This window comes from Aphelocoma coerulescens, chromosome 1A (genome assembly GCF_041296385.1).
Source record: "Aphelocoma coerulescens isolate FSJ_1873_10779 chromosome 1A, UR_Acoe_1.0, whole genome shotgun sequence".
Lineage (NCBI taxonomy): Eukaryota > Metazoa > Chordata > Aves > Passeriformes > Corvidae > Aphelocoma > Aphelocoma coerulescens.
In genome coordinates, this window is record NC_091014.1 from 19,606,560 (window position 1) to 19,613,929 (window position 7,370).

The 7,370-nt window shown below is 36.7% G+C and overlaps 1 long non-coding RNA gene across 5 annotated transcripts; it reads left to right on the top strand.

The window, feature by feature from the left end:
• The first annotated feature begins 662 nt into the window (after positions 1 to 662).
• On the top strand, positions 663 to 5,244 carry LOC138104590 (uncharacterized). Of its 5 annotated transcripts, XR_011148141.1 has the most exons (5): positions 663 to 800; positions 1,274 to 1,462; positions 1,968 to 2,073; positions 2,437 to 2,521; positions 3,887 to 5,244. It is a non-coding gene; the product is annotated as an uncharacterized lncRNA (long non-coding RNA). The 5 variants fall into 5 exon arrangements; XR_011148137.1 differs by having other exon boundaries at positions 1,274 to 2,073; XR_011148140.1 differs by having other exon boundaries at positions 1,274 to 2,059.
• Positions 5,245 to 7,370: the final 2,126 nt, after the last annotated feature.

The window sequence follows — 7,370 nt, forward strand, 5'->3', positions numbered from 1 at the left end:
AAACAGATCTACTGAGGTATGTTACCTCCCATTTGACACCTTTCAGATCCTACCTCCCAGACATCACCTGTCAAAGGTCAGGCAGCTGAAGGAAGACTGGCAGCAGAGACAGCACTAATCCAGTCATGGGAAGGCACACACCAGTGGAGGACTTTCTGCAGTGGTATTTTATGACCACTTTCTCTTGAAGATGGTTCACGTGCCCCACATGAAAAAAATTGCATGTGTTTGAGGTGTCAAAAACAATGGAAAGACAAAAAACTATTCGTGGTGCAAATTCTTCTACTGACATCTGTGGTATTCTGGGAGAATAGCCTGACTCCAGGGATAAAAGACTCTGCTATTCATTTGAACTTGTATTTGAAGTCACTATTGTATACACAGGAAACGCAGAGAATAACAGCAAGATTAGCAATAGAAATAATTTCAGTATTGTATCATATAAAGGGCCTTGGACACTGGTAAGACTTTGATTTCCCCTACTATAAACAGGATTACTGAGGAGCTTGAGAGTATTTTGACCCAAGCACTGAAAAGATGAGCTCAGAGTTGGATCTAGCTTCTGTGATTGGAGGTGAGAGTACATCCAGCTGTGTGCTCCCACCTCCTCCTCCTTGTTTAAAAGTGAAGCAGCAGGGCACAGACTGTAACCATTACCCCTTTGCCTGGCTGCAGGATCAGGAATGTTTGGGATAAGGAGAGAGTAAAAAACTTTGTGTGATAAGCAGCTTAGCTCAACTCAGGGCCTTTAGGCATTTCTTTTAGAGTTCTAAATTTAGATATTTAAACATTTGGGAAGGGTAAGTTGATGAAATGTAATGGCCTGTAATGTGTCAAAGTACAGACTAGGTAATCTGACCTTTTCTATAGAACAAGAGAAGTTACAAACTCTGCATATATTCATTATTATTATCATCATTCAAGTGAATGGTTTAGATTTTTTCTGGGCTCTGCTTCTGATTCCCAGAAAGTGCATATGTTTTTGGTAGGGAAGTGATGTGATAGGGTTTGGCTTGTGTGCATCTGGAGGGTGGATCTCTTTTGTGCTTGTAAAGTACAGGTTGGATGCAGAATTTTTATATATTTTGTAAATTTATCAGCCAGAGAGAGAAGGAAACACCCAAAATGAAATATGGATTTCCCCCCCCAAGGATTTGCTAGAGCTAACATAATTTTTTTTAAACATGAAAGTGGGGGTTTTTTGTGCTTTTCTGATCGTTGGTTAGAAATGAATACTAACAATAGCCAAATGTATAACTGATAATGTCTACAGTGAGCCAACCTAGAACAAGGGACACAGAATCAGTTTGGACTCGCAGAAGATTGATGTGCAAGATTCCTGAGTTTCTTCTGCAAAACCCAGTGAAGATGCCCACCCTGAAGGAATTCCATCACTCGGGCTGTCTCCTGAAACCTGCCCAAGCTCTATCCTACAAGCAGCACCACTTTTACCTCCACAGAGGTGGTCTTCTTGGGCTTATTTTAATTATTATATTTAACCAAAGAAGATTTAAACATTAACTTAAAGGGGATACATTCCTTAGTTTGTCCTAAAATGGAAGAACTAGAATGGTTTCACATAAAATTTTAGTTATATCACGTCCTAAATATGGCATATGTTGAGAAGTGGTGAATGAAGTCAAATAAACGACAGGAAAAAAAATCTTCCTCTATAATTAGAGACAGAGTACAAAAAAATTCCATCACACAAATGAAACATAAATGCTAAGTGAAACAATATCATCAGGTTTAATGATTTATAACCTATTGTGGTGTATATATATATATCCTGTAACATCAAAACTACTGCACGTATTTAAAAAGAAAAGAAGAAAAAACGTATCCAAATATTAGTGATTAAATAGCATAGGCAGTGCTTTTTTAGTGCCAGAGATCTCTCTTTGATAGTTTATCTCTGGTATTTATGCCTGTCTGTTTTTGTTTTTAAAGCTATCCTTGTATTTCAGTTTCAGCCTTGCAAAAGTACAGACTTCAGTGGAAGTACCGACACAGAGAAGTGCTTTAGTAGGGTTGTTGTGCTTTTTGTGACAAGATTTAGGTAATACACTTTAGGTAATTTTAATATTTTTAAAAATTTTCTGTTTGATTTAGTATTTTCATTCTTCCCAACACTTAAATAAACCTTCACTTTATTTATCCCTATTACCCAAACATTCCCTTGATGAAACTGAATTTTTTCTGTGTACAATCTGCTGGGGGCAAAATCATTGCTCTTATGAAATCCGTGGTTACCCCAAATTTAAATTAAAATATTTATTTCTGAAACTCTGAGGAGACACTCTTGTCTTGAAATGAACTGAAATAATTTAAATTGTGATAGTGAATGCCAGCCTCCATGCTGCCTCAAAATCAGTTTAATGTTCTTCTAATATTAATGTTTACTATTAAACATATAAATTCTATCACTTCTTCCAGTGTGAAGCCAAAATAAACCAGACCAGACCCATTTATCCTTTCACTACGGTTTTGAACTTTTGGCTTGCTGTGCTGAAGAAAAAAGGTAGTTTTCTTTTAAACATGAAGTTTAATGTGATCTTTGATCTTTACACTTCAAAAAGACTTTTTTTTTGCCTGGAACAGTCTTCCACAGATGAGTTATAAATCCCTGAAAACAGAAATTTGTAATGGAAAAGCTGTCACCACATTAATTATGATAGCATAAATGCAGTGCTGCTTCTGTAGTTACTGCTTAAAAATAAAAACAAGGAAAAGATGTTCTGACATAAAGTCTATCCTCACAGTACTCGATGTCAAATGTTCAGTGTTTAGTTAATTGTGTTTTTAAAAAGTGATTGCTATAGTGCATTCCTTTACTTTTTTTTCCTTTGAGAACATTAATCTGTTGGTATATAAAAGGCTACATTTCCACTGACAGATAGGAGCTGGAAAAGAGCAAAGATTACATATATCAAAAAGCTTCATTGCATGATAAAAAATATCTTGGATGTTTACTTAGAAAAGCCATTAACTGGTTTGCTGGTTTGCTTTTTTTTTTTTTTTTTTTTTTTTGAGCTTGCATTTTTTGTCAGCAGTTTGGATTCAGAGACTCTAAATTTAAAATTTTATATTGATCTCCTGTAGGTCTTGGCTTCCTTCTGATTGCTTCTGGACTTGTGCCAGTTCTTTGGGCTTTAAATGAATTTGGAGGATTGAAGTCACTTAAACATAATTTAAATGATCTCAAATGGTAAACTTAGCAGACATTTAATAGATTGTGTGCTTTTTCTTGGTGATACTGAGAGCATATATTATAGTATATTAGTATGTATCTATTTGGCACAGGGAAAAAGCATAAATCATGGAACAGTACAAATTTCATGATGACAATCTTCCAGGAAATATCTAAAGAAAATTCTAAAGGAAAAATGGTGTGGTGTGGTGATACAGCATGCTGTGCTGTAAGGTTTTCTGGACTTCAAAAGGCATACAAAAAGCATAACAAATAAAAAATGCTTATGAAGTGGAAATAGATGAGTTTGGTGCTACAAAGCACTATCGTAAAGCTGACACTGCAATCCAAAGATTTTGGCCTTGGCTGCAATATTTGTGAACCACTGAATTTTAACTGTACACAGCATTATGTATTTTACCCTTTTCATGTTTCAGAATGTGACAGAAGGATCTTTTAACATGACTGAAGATAAAGCAATACAGAGAAGTAGCTGTAGCAGTCCCACAGAGGTATCTGCTAAGAAGCTGGGTGTACCACAGAAAAAAAGGCTTCATTTCTTTTTTTCTGTTTGTTTTGAGTTCTCCCAGACTGCTCTCTGTGAAGTCTTCTGTGCTATTCTCTTTCTGCATAATTGTGTCATAATCATCTTTTCTATTTCCAACTCTTGTTTTAAAACACATTTCTTCCTAACAGACTGCTGAACATTAAACCTTCCGTGGAAAGGTGTGATTGGAATAATCTTCAGAGCGAGCAGCCCTTCTCATTACTGATCCTGGGTGATATTATGGGATCTGGCATTACCACAAAACATGTTCATCTTATTCCAAGCATTGCTGGGCACAGAAGAACTGTTAAGTACATGTCAAAATTTAAATGTTTTCATCATAATCATCTAATTTATGCTACTTTTTGACTGGTCCTCATTTTCTCTTCCTTATGTTATAACACACAGACTGGCCAAAAATAATGGTGTGAAAATGCTATTACTAGTGGTCCTGGTCACAAACCAGCATAGGCAAAACATCATGCTTTCCTATCATTGCACACAAAGCAGCAAAATCCTAACATCTTCTGCAGAATTCCTTCATTCTCCTGTGGCACTGGAGTTCTGAGTGATATCTCTCATCTTGGGATCCTGCCTCACTATTGCCTCTGAATATGTGCAGTGTGCTAGCAGCACAACCAAATGATAAATATCTTAACATCCAGTGCTTTAGTATTTCTCGTGTTTTTGAGGTTGGAATTAGGCCTTGCTCATGTATTTGGGTATTTTCCTCACTAAAGATAATAGGTACCCATAACTCAGAGCAATTGATGCACAACAATATTCCATTGAAGACAGGGCAGTTTATGGGCTTCAAATAAGTTAAACATTGAGCTGGTGACTGTAGAGAAGCCAAATAAAATCTGAGTTTCTTTGCATTTGCTAGAATTTAACCTTTAGTTAACTAATTCAAAATGAGAACACACCTTTTGCTTTTTTTTTCCCTTTTTCCTTTTTTTTTTCTTAATGAAGGCAAGACCTTGCATCTGACATACCAAAGCAAAAGAATATTTAATTCAGGATCCAGATTTTGCAGTTTGGGTCCATCTGTGATAAGAACAGAGTGTGAACTCATGGAAATGTTTGTGTGAATTTTTAATAAATTGTCACTACCCATTTTGATACAAGGTAGAAAACCACACATAAATGCAGCAAGGAGCTGCCAAACAGAAAAGAGGTGCTTCCCTAGCAGAGTCCAGGCCAGCCCAGTGCTCTCCAACAAGGTGCAGAATAACAACTCCTGACAGAAGCCTTTGACTCCATCTCAGAGCTGCTGAATTGTTATAATGGGGCATGGTCAGAAGCACTGAAGTCTCTTAAGGACAGAACAGAGAACAACAAACACTGAGAGAAGCATTTGTATTTAATCTGCTAACCTGATTAAAACTAGTTACCTTATTTTCAGAAAAAAAGATCCCATACTAACAAATGCAAACATTTGTAGTAGGTTGAGCTTATGAAAAAGACATAAAGTTTAAAATTTTTGTTGTTGTTGTTGATTTTTTGTTGTGTGGTTTTTGGGGTTTTTTTTTGTCCTCAAATAATTTTCACTGATTTGTTTGTTTTTTCCAAGGAATTAAGAAAAGTTCATTTTAGGTCAAAGTAGTTTTAATTTCTTTATTTAATCATTTTTTGGCAACAAAACGATACAAACAGATATTCACATAGCTTTGGCTTGACATTCTGGTGATGGCTGTTTTCCAAGACGTATTTGGGAAACTAGACCATTTATGAGGAAGGGAAGTATATTTGAGATTTCACAATTCTTTCTTACTTATTTACTCTTGTATGCAGTTTTCAGGATTGCAAGGAAGGAAAAGAAATAAATCTCTTTTTGATTTGAACACACAAATTTGAGCTTAACATGCAATGTGAAGAATGAAAATTCCTTTTCTGGGTAGAGTTTGAACACTCCTTTAGTAAATTTGGCGGACACACGGTAATAATCTATATTGTGTTAAGATACGCAAATAGTTTTCTATGGAAACTAGAAAAAGCTGCAAACTTTAAATCCCAGATGGAGTTCTTATTAAGGAAACATCGTACTTTTGAAAATCCTATTTCTCCATCTGCTTATAATATCTTTGAAGTGTTTCTCTGTATAATTGTAATGATGACTTTTTTGGATCATATTCTTTACTGTTTATTGCATAACTCTACTCCTTCCTCAAAAATGCAAATATTCACCTTATCAGTCAGTAAGGACTTAATTCAATTTCCTCTTGCTCTGATCTGAGTGGGAAAATGTGCTACAATTGTGGCATCCTGGCAAAAGCTCCACAAAGGGAGCTCCATATGTGGTTTGAAACTCCCTTCTTCCTCAAACCCTCTGCAGAGAGAAATTCTGTGCCAGGGACCCTCTCCCGCCTTGTGCTCTGACTCATTCTGACTCACTGAGCTCAAGAAAGAAGTCAGTGTTACTCCTTTCTGGGAAAGTGCAAAGAAAAAGCAATTCTGCTCCAAATAAATGCAAATAAGTCAGCTGCAAGCATCTGGGGAAAAGCAGTTAGAGAAGTGAGAAATTACATCTTGTCATCTCATATTCAACTGCAATGTAATTTTGATCATTATCTTATTTTTCTTTCCTGATGGAGGGAATGAAGTTCATAGGTTGTGAATCCAAGCTCAGTACAGGAGTTGGATAAATAATAGGTTTCATTTAGTTAAATTTGTTTTTCAAGCTGTTGTTTGGAGGTGCTTATCCAGTCATTTCAGTTTAAGAGCATGAGCATTGTCATTGACTTTGGAACATTGTTCAAGTGCATTGGCTTAAGCCTCGGGTGATTTACTGCGAGAAATGTTGCAGTTTCTCAAAGAACACTGGCTTCTCACCTGATTTTCTTGCGTGCTCCTGGGAAGATACTAGAAAATCTAGAGGTTCACCCTGCAGATATAAAAAAGCCAAATCAGTCTTTACTAGAAACTGCTTACACTAGGAGACAGCTTTTAGCTGGCAATATTGCAGAGCTGTGGTGATAAAATACCTGCACCTGCTCTGAGAGCAGTGATGGAGGAGCAGCAGGAGGGTGTCTGCTGCTGAGAAGCCCTCTGCTTTTCCAGCTTCCATAGGGTGCACACAGGTGGTGCTGACTGTTCACTGGGGATTGCCACTTGGAACTGGATCTCAAAATACTGTCGTTTTCTGGGTTTAAAAGAAATATTTCACACAACCATTGTAAGTCCTGCAAACTCTTGTAGTAGCCAGATGGTGTCAGTCTTGTATTGAAGCTTTATAATTAGTCTCCCCAATAGACTCAGGTGCTAGGCACTCAATAGACTCTAATAACTTCTGCTGCTCACATATTTTTTTCACCTGTACTTGCCTAATAGCAACACACACACACACACACACGCAAAAAAAAAAAAAAAAAAAAAGGAGAAAGTAAAATGAGTGACTTGCCAAGATCTGCTATGAGCAGATGACACAGAGTCTCCTTGAATTGCAGTGAACTTCTGCAGATGAGTGCAAAATCTGCATTTCCCTTAAATCTAGGAGCTCCTCTCTGAAAAATTACATAATCTGTATGTCTAGAATTTTTTGTCAGCATAAACGACTCCTGCAGAAATGTTTATCAGCAAGAGACACAGAAGAGTGCCTGCAAGACTTTAAATGGATTAAACCCAACCAGAATT